This window comes from Monodelphis domestica, chromosome 1 (assembly GCF_027887165.1).
Source record: "Monodelphis domestica isolate mMonDom1 chromosome 1, mMonDom1.pri, whole genome shotgun sequence".
In the NCBI taxonomy this organism is placed as follows: Eukaryota; Metazoa; Chordata; class Mammalia; order Didelphimorphia; family Didelphidae; genus Monodelphis; species Monodelphis domestica.
The window spans coordinates 80651607-80672699 of record NC_077227.1 but is presented as its reverse complement, the minus strand read 5'-3'; the positions used below and the strand labels follow the sequence as shown (position 1 = coordinate 80672699).

At 36.5% G+C, this 21093-nt stretch overlaps 1 protein-coding gene across 50 annotated transcripts in view; it reads right to left on the bottom strand.

The window, feature by feature from the left end:
- The window catches only part of SORBS1 (sorbin and SH3 domain containing 1), a 322212-nt gene that overhangs the window by 192778 nt on the left and 108341 nt on the right, over positions 1 to 21093 (bottom strand). For all 50 annotated transcript variants that reach the window (XM_056801998.1, XM_056802112.1, XM_056802016.1 and 47 more), the window contains exon 3: positions 15696 to 15756. The gene's annotated coding sequence lies outside the window, so the exon portion shown is untranslated. The remainder of the gene's footprint in view (positions 1 to 15695; positions 15757 to 21093) is intronic.

Here is a 21093-nt window from a genome sequence, read left to right as displayed (position 1 = left end):
TAGAAGGTGAAATATTATATACATTTGTAGTTAGAAATTTTTAGGGGTACAAGATGATTATGTAAATAATCAATGGGGAGACTAGTCTCCCAATGATCATCCAGGGGATTGTGAAGATTAAAATTAACTTTTCCCTGATTGTGAAGATTAAAATTGTAACCCTTGGCTATTTTTAGAATACCCTACTTAAAGCTGAGTGGGAAGTTCTGCCCATTTTTAGATCTAATCACCAAAAGTATAAACATCCCACTTAATTATTAAGTGGAAAGTCTGTGACCCATGTGTACAATAGTGGGTGACAAATGAGAATTGACTGACTGCCTCCTGGGAAGTCCTAAGCAAGGTTTTAGACTATGATTTGTCCACATAAAAAGTGGAGGAAGACAGGAAGTGATGCAAAAGAAGCATCTTTAAAAGGAATGGTCACTACCTGTGAGGGGGACTTCTTCATTCTTTGGAGTGGTAGAGGTTGAAGGAGAAATCTGCTGACTGGATCTGAGACCCTGTTCCTGATGAGACTGTTGGACTGACACGTGATGAGTGAAAGAGCTAACTCCTTTCCTGGATATTTTCTGAAGAAACTAGCCTCAGGAGAGATTAGCCTATTGAGAGAGTTTTTCCCCAGGTCCTTGGCTTTGCCAAAGCCAGCTAAGAACCAACTCTCCCTGTCTGGGTTGGGCAAGAGCCCGGAAGTAAATTATTTAGTGCTTAGGCTAGATATCTTACCCTATCCTCTCTCTGATTTTCCTTATTTCACTCTTTCTACATTTTGTAAACAAATTATAAATAAATCTCTTTGGAATTAATATAAATTTCTGGAGACCACACTCTTAAATAATCCAGTTCCACCCTTTTAAAATTAACCCCTTTTCCCCTTTACTGTAGCAATGACTCAATTCTGGAATAAGTAGGAAGCACCAAATTTTTATAGTAATTCACTATTGAGTTTTGTCCCATCTTTCTGGTCCATAATGTTTTAATGTTTTAAAAAGGCTTTTAAATGTTTAAAATGTTTTTAATTTTTTAAAATAAATACATAAATAACAATAAATAAAAAAATTTAATTTAATTTTAATTTTTAACATTAAAAAATTAAAAATGTTTTTAAAATATAAAAAATATGTTTTAAATATTTATAGATTGGGGGCTAACTAGATAGTCCTAAGGATAATCCACACACTCATCTGACAATATCAATATCGGAAAGAACCTCAGAGATCACCTAAGCTAATCCCATCATTTAACAAGGAAGGAAATGAAGACTGAGAGAGGTGAAAAGATTTGCTTGGAGTCATACAAAGAAGTAAAGACTCAAATGCATGTCTTCTACCCCAAATGCCCATGCTCTTTACACTCTGCCATGATTCTTCCCATTAGCATTAGTCCATTTAGGGGACCCTTTATAACTTCAAAATAACATTTGAATGCTCCATCATTCAAAGAGAAGCCTTTACATTTCTGACTCCTGAAAAATCTAAGCTAGCCACTGAAATATACAGCCTGGACCATATATTGAATTGCTACTAGGCAATTGCAAGAATGTGCATAGTTCCCAGGGGCCAAGAAAATGACAGAAGCAGAGGGATCAGTGGTAAGGTTTCCTGGTGTGGTGAGTAGAGAAGAGTCTGTTAGACTGCACAGCTGGCAAAAGCTGATAAGAAGCTTCCCTCCAGGTGGAAGAATGCTCATTATGTATCTTTGTACTGTCCAAGTAAAGCAACCCCTTTGATCATATACTTAAGACCCTGAGTACTTTATTGAGTCAAAATAGAACAGATTTTGAGTCTCAGCTGGAGACATAATTAGCTTAATTGATCAAGGGTCTAGCTTAAAGACCTGATTTTGAAAAGGTCCGGAGAGCAAGAGAGTCAGTCACACTCTCTAGCTACCAAACAGCAACATGGATAGCCAGCCAATATAGGATAGGCACAAGAACTGGTAGCAGGCAGGAAGGTTCATTGGATTTTTCTGTTTACTTTTTGTTTGTAAATTAGAATTGGAAAGGCCCTTCCATTTTGCTTTCAGGACAATGCCCTGTGGTTAAACCTGTTATTGCACTCTCCTGTGACTTGTGAGAGTCTCAAGGACTGGGGTTGGGAGAAGATTCTAGGGAACACCTGCCTTCATGAAATTGGAAGCCAAGGGAAGCAGGAGTTCCTGTTCTCTGGGTTTGACATTTTTTATCCAAATTAACTGAGCCAAATCTTGGAACCTCACTACCACTGACAGCCTAGGTCACTGGGTGTGAGAGGGCAGGGGTTGGATTGTGGGAGGTCACAACTTTATTTAAATACAGAGCAAACTGGTCACAGCTGATAAGGAACTTCCCTTGAGATGGATGATCTGGGAAACAGACACAGATTCTTTCCGATAGGAAGCCATCTGGAGAGGAAAAGGCTGTCCAAGAAGCATCTAGGGGTTATTCTACCTTTTCCCTGAAAGCTCCTCAGACATGACAAAAAGAAGTTCTATAGATTACCTTCCCTCAGTTCTGAACATACCTTTGTAGACAATGAACCTCTACAGGGAGTTGGGCTCATCATCATCTATGCCACTGTTTTAAGGAAAGCAACCATTTTCTTGTACACTTGTTTGAGTGCTCTACTGCATCAGAAAAAAAGATTTTCAAGTCTGTACCCAAGAAAACTTAATCTGATGAAAGAGGGAGTCATTGGAGGCTACTGCGAAATCTGTTGTCATTGCTGAGTCATTTTTCTATCATGTCCAACACCATGATTCCTTTTAGGGTTTCCTTAACAAAGATACTGGAGTGGTTTGATATTTCCTTCTCTTGCTTACTTTACAGATGAGGAAACTGAGACAAACAGGGTGAAGTGATTTGCCCAGAGTCACATAGCTAGTAAGTATCTGAGTCCAGATTTTAACTCAGGGAGAAGAGTCTTTCTGACTCCAGGCCCAACACTCTATCCACTGGGCCACCTAACCTGCCTTTCTAATGCAAGTAAGAGGGTATTATGACTCACAAAGAGTTTGTGAATTCAGTACAATAATAGATTTGGAAATGACAAATAAAAAAGCAACTCCATTTGAAAGATATTCAGACCAAGAATGTACAAACAGAAAAGATAGCTACTATAGTCTCCTAATAAAATCTTTATTGATAGAACACAATTATTTTTTATAATTACTAGGACGCTGAATTCTATCTGGGACTAGAGAATAAAAAGAATATGGAAAATATGAAGAGAAGGAACAAAAAAAGAGATGAAAAATTTGAAAATGAAAGTATTAGGAGAGATTAAATAACCTGGAGCCATATGACCTAGTGAAAAGAAGGTCAAGGATAGACAACTGCTTTTGAACGTACAAAGGATTATTTATGGAACAGAGTGACCAACTGTTTTTTTAGTCACAGATTGTTAGAGACAGAAAGGACCTTGAAGATCTTCCCAAGTCCTCTAAATAAATAGACCAAAACCTCACATTTGGGTTCAAATCCCAGCTCTGCTGATTATGATTTATGTATAGCTTTGGATACATCACTTAATCTCCTCAGGCCTCAGTTTCCTAAACTATAAAATGAGGAGATTACATTAGATCATTTCTGAGACGAATAAACTCCAGATATGGGTTTCTTTAATTAGATTTCAATTAGCTGGAATGAGAATAATCCAGTTCTCAATTAATCAGAATTTCTTTTGCATGTTTTCTAATTTTGTTCTGAGATTAAAAAAATTACAAGAAAACAAGCTAATCTCAAGATTTAATCTTTATCCAACTTCTAAGAGTAGTGCTCAGGTGAGATCCCATCTGAGAAAGTATACATAATATGACTTTAAAAGTGTTAAAATGGAGTGCCGCTCCATAAAAGTACTTTTTTTTTCCCCTTTATGAATCCCAGAATATGAGTTGGAAGGCACATTGGACACCATGTGCCCTCATTTTTTCAGAAAACAGGTTTAGAATCCAGTTCTCTGGTTCTTGGGACAGTACCATTACCTGTGTTTTTTTTTTCCCCTCTCTTATGGAGAAGAAAAGTAGCTCACATTCCTCTCCAGCTTTCCTAACAATAACCCTATGTGAGATAGGTAGAGAATAAGCATTATTCTACACCCCTCCCCCATTTTTTTAAATAAACCCTTACCTTCTGCCTTGGAATTAATACTGTGTATAGGCAATGGGGGTTAAGTGACTTGCCCAGGGTCACACAGCTGGGAAGTATCTGAGGCCAGATTTGATCCTAGGACCTCCCATCTCTAGGCCTGGCTCTCAATCCACTGAGCTACCCAGATGCCCCCTATTCTCCCCTTTTTATCAATGGAAAAACTGAGGCTCAGAGGGGTAAAGGGACTTGCCCATAATTGCAAAACTAATTAAACATCAGCACTGGGGTTTGAAAGGCAGCTAGGTAGTACAGTCGATAGAGTGCCAGGCTTAGAGTCAGGAAGACTCATCTCCCTAAATTCAAATCTGATCTCAGACACTTCCTAGCTATGTGACCCTGGGCAGCTAATTTAACCCTGTATGCCTCAGTTTCCTCATCTAAAAAATGAGCTGGAGAAGGAAATGGCAAACCTTTCTAGTATTCTTGCCAAGAAAACCCCAAACAGTATCACAAAGAGTTGTAAACAACAGAAGAATAACTGGAGTTTGAACCTATATCTCTTCTAATTCCAAGCACTCTTTCTCTATGCCATACTGCCTCTCTAGCAAAAGGAAATGAGCATGCCTAGGAGCAGAAGAAATTTTAGATGAGATATAAGGAAGCATTTCCTGCCCTTGAAGTTGGGTTTTTATTGCTGTTCAGTTGTGTCCAACTCTTCTTGACCCCATTTGGAATTTCTTTGGCAAAGATACTGGAATGGTTTTCCATTTCTTTCCCCAGCTCATTTTCAGATAAGGAAATTGAGGCAAATAGGGTTAAGTGAGTTGCCCAGGATCACACAACCAGTAAGTGTCTAAGACTAGATTTGAACTCATGATGAATTTTCCTGATTCCAAGTCCAGTGCTCTATCCACTGAATCACCTCACTGCCTCATGAAGCTGGGTAAGTATTGAAAATAAGAAACAGCATGACATGTCCTTCCCTGGTGATCTTTAAAATCAAGGTAATACCTTTCTCTCTGTTCATAAAAGGTAGTATCTTATTCATTTAATTAAAAATAAAAAGAATGATTAAGAGTTCCTAAGGCATATAACAGAAGTACTAGTCAGAAGAGATCCATATAAAATTAATTTGGAATCATCATCAAATAGTTTATTAAGAACTCCTTTGCATTCTGGAACTGCTGATTAACTCTCTGCAAAGGGAGTTAAAATGCCTTAGGATTTGACTTCTTGCACCATAAAATCTAAGATAGGGATGAAAACTTAACTCCAATGACTGTTCTCTCCAAATCTTCACTCTAATATTAATTTGTTTTCTAACCAAAAATACTCTTACTTTAGTCACATATTCTAGTAGTTTTGTGAATTGTAAACCTCCTCTAGTAGAATCACAGAAGATAAGTGCATGTGAAATTTTCATCGGCTACCATTTTGTTATAAGGTCAAGGACTAAACCACTAAATTAAACTAACAGTCTCTTTTAATATCTTTTAGTTGCATACTAAATGTTTTGGATTTTTATCTACCCCTTGTAAAATTGAAATTAATCTCAATAATGAAAAATAATATTTTAAGAGATTGATTAATGATCATTAGAGGAACTAAAAAAGGTAACAAAATAAAACCACATATCCATGGCTAATCTACCTGTTACCACCACAGTTGCCAACAGGAACCCCACCCTATATATCTCCCTGTCTACAGGAAGCACATAATGACAGGAAGTCAGTGGGCTCCTGGGAAATCTAGTTTTAGGGTAACAGATTTCTAATTATCTACCCTTGAAAAGACATAGTTATGGAGTAGGCATATATAAAATTTCAAATACCTTAGTACAAATGGAGACTTCTCTTTGTCTATGTTCACTGGTCAAAGGCTCTTATTCTGTCATCTTTACATATATTCATGTTAATAACTATCTTAGATTGCTTGCTCCTTGGTTGCCAATGGCTATTCTTTGTAGCTTTTGGTATTTGGTATCTGGCATTTTTTTTAATATTTTATTTGATCATTTCCAAGCATTATTCATTAAAAACATAGATCATTTTCTTTTCCTCCCCCCCACCCCCCATAGCCGACGCGTAAATCCACTGGGCAGTACATGTTTTCTTGATTTGAACCCATTGCTATGTTGAAAATATTTGCATTACAGTGTTTCTTTAGAGTCTCTCCTCTGTCATGTCCCCTCAACCGCTGTAGTCAGGCAGTTGCTTTTCCTCGGTGTTTCCACTCCCATAGTTTATCCTTTGCTTATGAATAGTGTTTTTTTCTCCTAGATCCCTGCAAATTGTTCAGGGACATTACACCACCACTAATGGAGAAGTCCATTACGTTCAATTATACCACAGTGTATTAGTCTCTGTGTGCAGTGTTCTCCTGGTTCTGCTCCTCTCGCTCTGCATCACTTCCTGGAGGTTGTTCCAGTCTCCATGGAACTCCTCCACTTTATTATTCCTTTTAGCACAATAGTATTCCATCACCAACATATACCACAATTTGCTCAGCCATTCCCCAATTGATGGGCATCCTCTCGTTTTCCAGTTTTTGGCCACCACAAAGAGTGCAGCTATGAAGATTTTTGTACAAGTCTTTTTGCCCATTATCTCTTTGGGGTACAGACCCAGCAGTGCTATGGCTGGATCAAAGGGTAGATATTCTTTTGTCGCCCTTTGGGCATAGTTCCAAATTGCCCTCCAGAATGGTTGGATCAGTTCACAACTCCACCAGCAATGAATTAATGTCCCCACTTTGCCACATCCCCTCCAGCATTCATTACTTTCCTTTGCTGTTATGTTAGCCAATCTGCTAGGTGTGAGGTGATACCTCAGAGTTGTTTTTATTTGCATCTCTCTGATTATAAGAGATTTAGAACACTTCTTCATGTGCTTATTAATAGTTTTGATTTCTTTATCTGAGAACTGCCTATCCATGTCCCTTGCCCATTTATCAATTGGAGAATGGCTCGATTTTTTGTACAATTGATTTAGCTCTTTATAAATATGAGTAATTAAACCTTTGTCAGAGGTTTCTATGAAGATTTTTTCTCAATTTGTTGTTTCCCTTCTGATTTTAGTTACATTGGTTTTGTTTGTACAAAAGCTTTTTAGTTTGATGTAGTCAAAATTATTTATTTTACATTTTGTGATTCTTTCTATGTCTTGCTTGGTTTTAAAGCCTTTCCCCTTCCAAAGGCCTGACATGTATACTATTCTGTGTTTACCCAATTTACTTATGGTTTCCTTCTTTATGTTTAAGTCATTCAACCATTTTGAATTTATCTTGGTGTAGGGTGTGAGGTGTTGATCTATTCCTAGTCTCTCCCACACTGTCTTCCAATTTTCCCAGCAGTTTTTATCGAATAGTGGATTTTTGTCCCAAAAGCTGGGATCTTTGGGTTTATCGTATACTGTCTTGCTGAGGTCGCTTTCCCCCAGTCTATTCCACTGATCTTCCTTTCTGTTTCTTAGCCAGTACCAAATTGTTTTGATGACTGCTGCTTTGTAATATAGTTTTAGGTCAGGGACTGCAAGGCCCCCATCATATGTGGTTTTTTTTTTCATTATTTCCCTGGATATCCTTGATCTTTTGTTCTTCCAAATGAACTTTGTTATGGTTTTTTCTAAATCAGTGAAGAAGTATTTTGGTAGTTCAATGGGTATGGCACTAAATAGATATATAAGTTTGGATAGGATGGTCATTTTTATTATATTGGCTCGTCCTATCCATGAGCAGTTAATGTTTTTCAAATTGCTCAAGTCTAGTTTTAGTTGTGTGGAGAGTGTTTTGTAGTTGTGTTCATATAGTTCCTGTGTTTGTCTCGGGAGGTAGATTCCTAGGTATTTTATTTTGTCTAAAGTGATTTTGAATGGGATTTCTCTTTCTAGTTCTTGCTGCTGAGCTGTGTTGGAGATATATAGAAAAGCTGATGATTTATGTGGGTTTATTTTGTATCCTGCAACTTTGCTAAAGTTGTTGATTATTTCAGTTAGCTTTTTGGTTGAATCTCTAGGATTCTTTAAGTAGACCATCATGTCATCCGCAAAGAGTGATAACTTGGTCTCCTCCTTGACTATTTTGATGCCTTCAATTTCTTTTTCTTCTCTAATTGCTACTGCTAGTGTTTCTAGTACAATGTCAAATAGTAGAGGTGATAATGGGCATCCTTGTTTCACTCCTGATCTTATTGGGAATGCATCTAGTTTATCCCCATTGCAGATGATATTAGCTGATGGTTTTAGATATATACTGTTTATGATTTTTAGGAACGACCCTTCTATTCCTATGCTTTCTAGTGTTTTTAATAGGAATGGGTGTTGTATTTTATCAAAGGCTTTTTCTGCATCTATTGAGATAATCATGTGGTTCTTGCTGGTTTGCTTGTTGATGTGGTCAATTATGTGGATGGTTTTCCTAATGTTGAACCAGCCCTGCATCCCTGGTATAAATCCTACTTGATCATGGTGAATGATCCTTCTGATCACTTGCTGGAGTCTTTTTGCTAGTATCCTATTTAAGATTTTTGCATCTATATTCATTAGGGAGATTGGTCTATAGTTTTCTTTCTCTGTTTTTGACCTGCCTGGTTTTGGAATCAGTACCACGTTTGTGTCGTAAAAGGAGTTTGGTAGAACTCCCTCTTTGCTTATTATGTCAAATAGTTTGTATAGTATTGGGATTAACTGTTCTCTGAATGTTTGATAGAATTCACTGGTGAATCCATCAGGCCCTGGGGATTTTTATCTGGCATTATTTTAATCCATTAAGCATTTTCACTAAGTCAATCAGGTCGGTTGATCTAGCATATTGTTGAAAAAAAAATTCCAGTATAGGAAGCAAAGCCCCATTCCACTCAACCTTTCAAGGGTCATCACCACGTAACTGATTCCACCATAGGTAGATACAACCGAGCCCACAAATGGCTGGGGAAGAGGGTGTTGTCTAATGCTGGTTTATAAAGGCTAAATCAGGCCTGATTATAAAAGTCAGTGTCTCCCCAGGAACTAATATTAGAGATAAAGTTAACCAACTGAGAATTGCTATAATTTTCCATTTTCTGGGCACAAAACACAAGTTCCCTTTCAATTTTATCCATTTCCACCACTTAAATCCTATCAGTGCCCAACCATTGCAATAGTATCCATAAAAATTTCAAACAAGATGGAGATCTCCACTGAACTGGATAGAACCTCAGAGGAAAAATTTATTTGGAGATGTAGATTTACTTGGAGAAGAGCTACACAGAATGAAGTGGGGGTAGGTTACAAGTGTGCTAGGGTACAAAATGATCATGAATCCATCATAGCAAGCGGAGCTATAACTAGTCATTCTGGAAACCAGGGCAAGCATCATATAAAATATCCTCTCAAATCAACTTTTTAAGGCAAATTTCAATGAATATGGGGAGATCCTGGGATACAAGACCACAAGTTGGGAGAAATACTCCTTCCTTCCCCAACACACTGTACTATGAGAGGCTAGCATGAGAAAGAGAATCCCTCTTTGGTATTTGGGGATAAAAGAGGTCAAGTCACTATAAAGCTACTGTTGCAATGGCCAAACCAGAAAGAGGTAACAAAGTAGGTATGGGAGATGGGGAGAAAATGCACCAAAAATTTTTAACTAAGAACACTAAACTCAGTTGTTTCTACCTACTGAAAGTAGTTAAATGCCTTTAGTGCCTTTTAAGTATTGGCACCTTTAGACAAATCCCAGTAGCCCATACTAGTTATGGCTCTAACAGTAAGTAAAACTCTACTATACAGATTTTCCTATAATAGCTTTATAATGACTGTTTTACAAACATCATTTCAAATTAAAGCTAAAAAGGACCCACTCATCATCTAGCTTACCCTCATTTAAAAAAAAATCCTTACTTTGTATTACTTCTAAGGGAGAAGTGTAGTAAAGGGCTAAGCAATAGGGGTTACGTGACTTGCCCAGGGTGGCACAGTTAGGAAATGTCTGAGGTCACATTTGAACTTGGTACCTCCAGTTTCTAGGCCTGGCTCTCAATACACTGAGCCACCCAGATGCCCTCCTCAACCTTATTTTGTAGGAAAGTAACCACTCCCCAAACTTTAGAAATGGACACTTGCACAGTCATTTTAACTCATCTAAAGGTACAGTGCAGAAATAGCAAGTCTGTGATTTCTAAAAAGTATTTCAAGCAGATTGAACCTAAACAAACTTCATCAGAACCTTTCATTTTTTTTAACCAAAAATAAAAATGCAGGAATATAAGCTCTGATAATTTTACTGTTACGATGTGGAGCAACCCTTCAATGATATGGATTGGACCTATCCATGTCTGTTAATTCTATGACATTGTTTTCAATATCCTCCCTTAAATCCTTCACAGAGTGTCTAACCAAGGTTCCTTCCAATCTCTTGACATTATGTAGATAAACCAAGTTTGAAGGCAAATAGAAAGTGCAAAGGACAGTGCTGGGTCTTGAATTAGGAAGACATGAGTTCAAATCTGCTTCAGATGCTTAACTGATGTTTGCCTCAGTTTTCTTATCTATAAAATGCAAATAATAATAATAACATCTTCCTCAAAGGGTTGTTGTGATGATCAAATGAAATAATAAAGTACTAAGCATAGTGCCTGGGACATAGTAAACACTGTATAAATGATAACTATTAAAACCCAATGTTGATCTATTTTCTTTTAGAACATCAGGGAATTTAGACAGCACAGTGGATAGAACACCAGGCTTGGGAGTTGGGAGGAGGTGAGTTCAAACTTGACCTCAGATACTTCCTAGCTTTACCCCAATTGCCTAGCTCTTACCACATTTCTTCTTAGTGTCCTAAAACAGAAGGTAAGAGTTTATTTTAAAATGACCATAATAGTCAGGATATTTCCTCAGGATCAATATTCATTTGACTCATTTGCCTACATTTCTTTCCAAATCTGTAGTGTAATGGGAATTGATGTACCTAATAATAACTCTAAGGTCCTTAATTATGAAGGAAAGATTAAAATGTATTCTCTTTACTATATTTACTAAGGCAGGAAATTAATACATTTTAGCAATTTTTAAAAATTATTATTTAAATAATTTATTTAATATAACTCTATATTAGAACGACTTTTTAACAATAAGGGTTTGATGAAAATTGGAAAATTCAATGAATTAGAATACTCTCTCCTCTGGTCATTCCAATTAATTCAGGTTGAAATAAAATGGCTTGTAATGTTTCTAGGACAAGTTTTTGTTTTGCTTTAAAAAAAAAAAGAAAGCCATTCAGTGCTATTCTGAAATAAATTACTTTGTAGGGAAGTGCCTATGAGGTGACAAGCATTGATTTTGCTCACTGGGAGGCAGGGGTATGCAGGGAGGGTCTAAGTATTATTGGTTCAGGTGGCTTTTAGTGTGCTTGGGGGAGGGAACTAAGAATTCCAGTTCTACCACGGGCTCAAAAGGAACAAGACCTAGGCCAACATACCATAAATATCTTGGGATGATACTGGGTAAATAATTCAAAGCAACCCTATCTCCCCCAAACTTAGGGTGGCCTTTACGTATGCTTTAAGTTTCCCTCCAGGTTTCAGAAACCACGCAAAGCATTTCAGTTAAGGATCTCTGTGCGTCAGCAGCAGGAAATAGAGGTTTACTTTTGTGACTCCCTGCTAATAAAGAGGTAGAGGTCATCTCTGAGAACCAAAGTTTTTCAAGCATACCTTATTTTTACCAGATGTTTTGAGAAACAGGTCTTATGCACAATTTTTTTAAAAAATGTGCTTATCTTAAGGTACAAAAAGTCCTCTGCTATTAAAAAAAAAAAAACAAACCAACCTGTAACAAAGAATGAAAACTCAAACCAAAATTGGCAGGAGAGAAGAAAAGGAAACAGCTTGGAAACACATAATTTAGGAGGGATGTTTAAAAAATGGTGCTAGGAGAGTTTAATTATCTAGGTATATCAAAATTTCTGTGAGAAATAAAATTTGTTCTCAGTAAATTCAGTGTTGAAGGCATATGGCCTGTGAATCTAAGTAGTCTTCTAAGGCAGATTCATACACTATATTGACCCCAAATATAAGTAGTACCAGATTCCCTAGAAGATATCATTTTTGTCAGGATTTAACTTGTATTCTCCGTACTGCCACTAATGAGCTGTGTGACCTCTCTGGACCTCAGTTTCATTAACCAAAAAATGGTGGCTTTGGACTTGATCATCCCTCAACATCCTTTCCAGCTCTAAAATTCTGTTTCTATCATCGTCTCTCTCCATATCCAGACTACCATCGTTTTTTTTATCTCAAGTACATATGCTCAGAGTCTACTTTGTCAGTGTGTCTTACTCTCACACCCAAGTTTGGCCATAATGTCTGAAATATTCATTTCCTTTTTGTCCTCCTCCCAACCCCATTAAACAGCTGGCTTTTGGCATTTTCAGGTTCCTAAAATTTGACCTCTTCCATAGAGCTTTCCTCAAATTGATGAGATGAAAAGCAACTGCTTCCTTCAACCCTTCCTTACCTGGATATAGAATTGGTTTGCTCATACTGTTTACCACTTCCTTGTCCCAAAAATTTATTAGCCTTTATAATGCATAAAATTTCATCATCAGAGGATTAGCCATTAGATCACAGAGCACCAAAGGGTCCTTGGAGGTTACCTAGCCTGGCCCTTAACTCGATGTATCTCATAAGTGATCATTTAGCTACTACTGATTAAATAGCTCTGATGATATGGAAATTTGGAGACTGATGGCATGATGGTTCAATCATAGCAAAATCCTAAAGGGCATGGAGGAGTTTATTCTTGATTTTTAGTTATTACTGTGCCCCTTTTGGAAATAATTTGAATTAAAATCAGTTTTTCAGGATCTCAGACTCTTGGTTTTTATTGAAGATGACTCAGGATATCAATGAGATATCGGGAAAAATGATTCCCCAAGTAGGGCTCTGGCAGTGACTATTATCAGTGGCTAAGACCAAGGAATGGAAATGACTATGGCCAAGATTTGCACATCAAGGTTTCTTTTGACCATTGACTAAACCTGCATTGTTGCAGAACATGAGATTCCTTGAAAACACCAGTTTCAAATTCATAGTCAAACTACTGAGGAATAAGTAGATAATTTAGTAGATGGAGATGTCCACTGCCACCTACAATAGCAGCTGAAGATAAGACATAATGAGGAGACATGGTCAGTGCCAAACTCCTTAGCTCAAAAAGGTAGCACTAATATTTTCATAGATTTTTAAGATTTTTAGAGTTGAAATGAACCCTAGAGATCATGTTTCACTTCATCTTAATGGATGAAGAAACTAAGGTTAAGTGACTGGTCTAAGGTCACATAACTGTTATTATTAGTCTAGCTCCCTTGTTTTAAAGCTGATAAAAAAAAAAAACTGTGGCTTTGAATTGACTTGCCTAAACTCACAAAGTAAATAGTGGCAAAGCTGGGACTAAGATCCATGTCATCTGATTTCTATTCCAGTAAATTCTCAACTATGCCACCAGAACTGTGTGAAGAGAAGGTTATTTATCTCTTCTTGAAAAGCAGAGCAGAGAAATAACTCTTGTCTGATTAAAGAAAGTCAGTCATGGGAATTTGAGGGTGAGCGGTTTCAAATAGAAGGGGACAGCCTGGTGCTGTCGAAATGGTGCTTGGATTCAGTGGAGTATGTTTGAATATTCAATCTGATGCCAACAATTGAGCATTTCATTTCTTCCAGCCTCAACTTCCTTATCTGAAAAATGAGAAAAGGCAGTCTAAATGATCTCCAAGGTATCCCCCACTCTAAATCCCATAAATCTAAGTCATGACAGTTGTTACATAGAGCAATCTTTATTTCTTCCACTATGTGAAACAAAAGACTCATTTTTAAAAGAGACAAACTATAGGAAATTACTTCTGCAGTAAGTAGTTACAGAATCAGTCAAAAAAACTCAAGTATACACTATCCAGCCACTCTGAGAAACAATTTGCTACTGAGTAATCAAAAAGTTGAAGATACTAAAAAGAGTTCTTGATGCCAAGTTGGCCTGAATTCCCAGAATCATCTACCAGCAACAGAAAAGATTTGACAATAAATAATTTAAGGTGAATTATAAGTAATAGAATCAAAGTTTGCAGATAAAGTTCTGTGATAGAAAACATTTAAGGATTAATAAAAAAGGTACTAACTTGTACATATATATATATATATTTGGTTGTTTAGAAATTTTGGTCATGTCTATCTCTTTGTGACTCCCATCTAGAGTTTTCTTGGCAAAAATACTAAAGTGGTTTGATATTTTCCTCTCCAGCTCATTTTACAGATGAGGAAAATGAAGCAAATACATTTAAGTGACTTGTTCAAGGTCATACAGGCAGTAAGTACCTAAAGCTGGATTTGAACTCAGACCTTCCTGATTCCACACTAGTGGAGTGCCACTGTGCCACTTAGCTGTCTTATACACACAGACACTCATAAGCCCATTTTAAAAGCTTGCACTTGTAAGCTGTCTTAAAAGAATATTTTATTCTTTATGATTTAAGTCCAATTGTTTTAATAAAAATTGTTTTGTTCAGTTTATTTTTAAGGAGAAAAACATACTTAATTAACTATGCTTATGACTTAAGCCTTAAAGTACTTATGGCACCTCCTGCCATCTGGCACCAATATCACTAAAATGCAAATTCAGTTATTTCAACTCTTCAAGACTAAATCTGCAAACCCAGTCACATTAACATCAAACCCTTTATCAATCTGACCCAGCCAAAAGTAAGTCTATATATTCCATCCTACTCTATAGACTCCTTTGTTATTATTGTCCTAGACCTGTGATTTCTCCTACCTAGGGCATTCCTCATGTGGAAACATCCTCACATGATTTTTGTGGTTTGGTCATTTCAGTTATAGCCAGCTCTTTGTGACCCCATTTGGCATGTTCTTGACGAAGATAATGAAGTGTTTTGCCATTTCCTTCTCCAGCCCGTGTTACAGATGAAGAAACTGAAGCAAATAGGGCAAAATGACTTTCCCAGGGTCACACAGCTATTAAGTATCTGAGGCCAGATTTGAACTCAAGTATTCCTGACTTCAGACCCAGTACTCTACCCACTAAGCCACCTATCTGCCTTCTTCAAATGGTACAGACCTTATATATGGTCTTATAGAACAGTCTGAGACACTGAGATTAAGTGACATCTCAGGTCAGTGTCTAGTATTAGTAGATATGGACCTAAGTCTTTCTGACTCCTCTAGGTTGGTACATCATACTGGCATCTCCAGGATTCCATTGGTAGTATAAAAGATAAGCAAAATTTTTTGGATCCTCATTCTAGAAGTAATTGGTTTTCTTTATATTATATGTCAAAAATGGGGATCAAGAGGGAAAGAACAATTTTCTTGACTACACATAGAATTTACTACATCAAGTAGTTTGAGAACTGTTACTGAATCACATAAAATCTGCCCCCTCCAAAAAAATTATGTCTAGAAATATCACTGGCTAAACTATTTTTAAAAATTTTGGAAAACAGGGATACAAAGATTTATACACTTTTGAATCATTATGTTTTTAGAAAATTCTTGCCATTCATCTTTCTTCAACTCAGGGGAAAAAACCCATGAATAAAAAACCAAACTGCAGTACAGATCCATCAGTAACAGCCAACATACCTTGGGGAAAATATCCGCCACAGAAGACTTTGGAGGCTATAGGAGGTCTGGTTTCAGTTTCCTATAAGAGAACAAAAAAGAAAAAAAATTATATAAGAAGAACTCACAATTATCTCAGTTTGGGGGACTCCCAAATGTTTGGTGTACATTAATCTCACTCTGCCCTTACAATCACCCTGTAAGTTAGGGAGTCATTTACTATATAGAGTATGAGAAGGAATATCATATAGCTTTTTAAAACAGTGGTAGAATTGGAGTCAACAGACCTGAGTGCAAATTCTAGCTCTTGTATTTACTATGTGACCTTTGCTAGTCACTTTATGTGTCTGAACCTCAATTTCCTCACCTGTGAAATGAGAATACTAACACTTTTCACAATTGAAGTTCACAGGATTATTGAAAGAAGTATGTTATAAACCTTAAAAGACTGTGGACATTGCCAGTGTACTTAAGATGAAGAGGGTTAGCCACCTCTGGTCAAGATTCAAGGGTGGATTCAATATTCAGAAACAATAAACAATTTTTGGACACAGCTAATGTGAGAATTAATTTAGCTTGACTATGAATATTTGCTACAAGGATTTTTTGTGTGTGTGTGTTGGGGAGACAGAAGAGAAAATAAATGCTTGTTAAATGAAAAAAAGAAAATTCAATTTTTTAAAAGGTACTGTGAAAATGTAATGACCTAGCAATATCTTTACTATGTCCCAAAGAAATCAAAGAAGGAGGAAAGGGAGGCAGAGTCAATATGGCAGCTTAGAGACAGCAAGAGTTCAGAACTCTGCAAACCCTTCCTCACAGATCAAAACACAATAAACACAATGCTTCAAGGGGACTGAAAACCAAATCTAACAAGAGGAATGAGCTAGAAAACTCTCCTCCTGGACCCAACTTAAAAGGTACCCTCCCCAAAAGACTGAATTCTAGAACACGTGGGTTTAAGGGGAAGGAAGAAGGAAGGTCTCAGGATCCCTCCCCCACCTACAGTGCTGAGCCTCCAGAGGTAGCTGGAATCTCTGGGCAGGCAAGGGCACTAGTCTAGAGGGAATAGCTTGCTGGCACAGCTATGCCAAGCTCAGGGCATTGAACACAGGCAGCATAGAAGCAGCTGGAGAAGAAGCACAAAGCAGGCAGTGTAGTCACTGCCAAGACACTCCATCTTACCCCCCACCCCTTCTAGAGGTTTTGGCCTCAGGGAACATCCAGTTTTGCAAATCAACTCCAACTTGGCTCAATCACATCAATAGGGGAGATAAGAAGCCTTCAGAGGGCAGGGAATCTCAACCTCCAACAGGCCTCCCTCACTGAATGATCTGAGAGCCTTGCTGACTAAGCTCCAAGGGCAAAGGCAGCAACAAACTACAGGCAACAACCTTGATAACAGGGCAGGGAGCCCAACTCCTTTTCAGCTTCTGATGTCAGCTGGGGAAGATCTGACTAACCTGTTCAATCTGCAGAACAGAGAAGAAGCACCTTCAGGACAGAACAGCCTAAACCCACAGATCTAGTATATAATGAGAGGATCAATACTACAGGCAACTACAGGGAGAAAAGAAAGGGCAAATATGAGTAAACAACAGAAAAAGAAATGAGAAATTACGATCGACAGCTTCTATCCAGGCAATGAACAAAGAGCAAATGGGACAGAGGAAGATCAAGGAACACTAAGCAAATCAATTTGAAAACAAGGCAAAAATATATATTTATATAAAAAGAGGTTAATACTAAAAGAAATGGGAAAAGAAACAAAAATGGGGTAAATTTATATGTCATAAAGAAGTGCAAGGCGGGAGTTGGGGAGAACACCAATACACTGGAAGGGTAAAGATGTTGGAGACAGGAAATACTTAATTCATATGTGCATTGAAATTGACTCGAAGAGGGAAAAGCAATCAAATCCATTGGGGCAGAGAATTGAATTACATCCTATAGAGAAGTAGAAGGGTAACAAATGGACTGGTGGGGTGCAAAGAAATACAAGGGAGGGAGAGAGTGGGAGGTAGATTAAAAAGACCATAAAGAAAAAATAAGAGGGGAATAAGAAGGGAGGGGGGAAGGGAAGCAAAATAAGGGTGGGAAATAAGGGGACTGATTAAAAACAAAACACTGGTGTAAAAGGAAATAGTGAAAGAAGAAAGGGCAGGACAAGGAGTGGAAATCACAATGTTGGGAAATACACAGCTAGTAAACATAACTCTGAATGTGAATGGAATGAACTCACCCATAAAATGCAAGCAAATAGAAGAGTGGATTAGAAACCAAAATCCTACCATATGTTGTCTACAAGAAACAAACATAAGAAAGGTAGACACATACAGGGTAAAGGTAAATGGATGGAGCAAAATCTATTGGGCATCAACTGATAAAAAGAAGGCAGGAGTCACAATCATGATATCTGACAAAAGCAAAGTAAAAATAGATCTAGTTAAAAGAGATAGGAAAGGTAATTACATCCTGATAAAAGGAAGTATAGACAATGAGGAAATATCAGTACTCAACATATATGCACCAAATGGCATAGCATCCAAATTTCTAACAGAGAAAGTAGTAGAGCTCAAGGATGAAATTGATAGAAAAACTATACTAGCAGAAGACCTGAACCTTCCTCTATCATATCTAGATTAATGAAACCAAAAAATAAATAAGAAAAAAGTAAGGGATGTAAATGAAATCTTAGAAAAATTAGTTAGTAGATTTGTGGAGAAAAAATAAAGAAAGAAAAAAAATAGGGGGAAAAAAGGAATACACCTTCTTTTCAGCAGCACATGGTACATTCACAAAGATTGACCATGTACTAGGGCATAAAAACATTGTAAACAAGTGCAAAAGAGCAGAAATAATAAATGCAACCTTCTCAGATCACAACGCAATAAAAATAATGATTAGTAAGGGTATATGGAGAGGCAAATAAAAATTAATTGGAAATTAAATAATATGATTCTCCAAAATCAGTTAAAGAACAAATCATAGAAACAATAATTTCATTGAAGAAAATGACAATGATGAGACATCCTCTCAAAATCTATGGGATGCAGCCAAAGCAGTACACAGGGAGAAATTTATATCCTTGAGTTCATATATTAACAAATTAAGAAGGGCAGAGGTCAATGAATTGCACATGCAAATTAAAAAACTAGAAAGTGAACAAATTAAAAATCCTCAGATAAAAACTAGAGATCCTAAAAATTAAAGGAGAAATTAATAAAATTGAAAGTCAAAGAACTATTGAATTAATAAATTAGACTAGAAGCTGGTACTTTGAAAAAACAAATAAAATAGACAAAGTACTGGTCAACCTAATTAAAAAAGGAAAGAAGAAAACCAAATTAATAGTATCAAAGACGAAAAGGGAGACCTCACCTCTAATGAAGAGGAAATTAAGGCAAGCATTAAAAACTATTATGCCCAATTATATGGCAATCTAGGTGATATGGATGGATATTTTCAAAAATATAAATTGCCTAGATTAAAAGAAGAAGAAATAAAATACCTAAATAATGCCATGTCAGAAAAAGAAATTGAACAAGCCATCAAAGAACTCCCTAAGAAAAAATCACCAGGACCAGATGGATTCAGAATTGAATTCTATGAAATATTCAAGGAACAACTAATTTCAATGCTATACAAACTATTTGAGAGAATAAGCAAAGAAGGAATTCTACAAAATTCCTTTTATGACACAAATATGGTACTAATTCCAAAGCCAGGCAGGTCAAAAACAGAGAAAGAAAACTATAGACCAAACTCCGTAATGACTATAGATGCAAAAATCTTAAATAGGATACTAGCAAAAAGATTCCAGCAAGTCATCACAAGGGTTATTCACTATGACCAGGTAGGATTCATAGCAGGAATGCAAGGATGGTTCAATATTAGGAAAACCATCCACATAATTGACCATATCAATAAGAAAACCAACAAAATCACATGATTATCTCAATAGATGCAGAAAAAGTCTCTGACAAAAACACCCATTCCTATTGAAAACACTAGAAAATATAGGAATAGAAGGGCCTTTCCTAAAAATAATAAACAGTATATACCTAAAACCATCAGCAAACATCATCTACAATGGGTATAAACTAGAAGCATTCCCAATAAGATTAGGAGTAAAACAAGGATGCCCACTAGCACATCTAGTATTTAACATTATACTAGAAAACTATCAGTAGCAATTAGAGAAGAAAAAGAAATTGAAGGTATTAAAATAGGCAATGAGGAGACCAACCTATCACCCTTTGCAGATGATATGATGGATTACTTAAAGAATCCTAGAGAATCAACTAAAAAGCTAGTCGAAATAATCAACAACTTTAGCAAAGTTGCAGGATACAAAACAAACCCGCATAAGTCATCAGCATTTCTATAGATTTCTAACACATTTCAGCAACAAGAATTAGAAAGAGAAATTCCATTTAAAATCACCCTAGACAATATAAAATACTTGGGAATCTATTTGCCAAAACAAACACAGGAACTATATGAACACAACCACAAAACACTTTTCACACAATTAAAACTAGATCTAAATAATTGGAAAAACATTAATTGCTCATGGGTAGGATGAGCTAACATAATAAAAGTCACAATTCTACCCAAACTTATTTACTTATTTAGTTCCATACCCATCGAACTACAAAAACATTTTTACTGAATTAGAAAAAAACATCATAAAGTTCATCTGGAAGAACAAAAGATCAAGGATATGCAGGGAAATAATAAAAAACAAACATGAAGGAAGGTGGTCTAGCAGTATCAGATCTCAAACTATACTATAAAGCAGTGGTCATCCAAATAATATGGTACTGGCTAAGAGACAGAAAGGAAGATCAGTGGAATAGACTTGGGGTAAGTTACCTCATCAAGACAGTCTATGATAAACCCAAAGATCCCAGCTTTGGGGACAAAAACCCATTATTTGATAAAAACTGCTGGGAAAATCAGAAGACAGTATGGGAGTTGTTTGGGTTTGGATCAACATCTCACACCATACACCAAGATAATGGGTGAATGACTCAAATATAAAGAAGGAAACTATAAGTAAATTAGATGAACACAGAATAGTATACATGTCAGATCTTTGGGAAAGGAAATATTTTAAGATCAAGCAAGAGTTAGAAAAAATTATAAAATGTAAAATAAGTAATTTTAATTACATTAAATTTAAAAGGTTTTGTACAAACAAAGCCAATGCAACCAAAATTAGAAGGGAAACAACAAATTGGGGGGAAAAATCTTCATAAGAAAAACCTCTGACAAAGGTCTAATTACTCAAATTTATAAAGAGCTAAATCAATTGTACAAGAAATCAAACAATTCCCCAATTGATAAATGGGCAAGGGACATGAATAGGCAACTTTCCGATAAAGAAATGAAAACTATTACTAAGCACATGAAA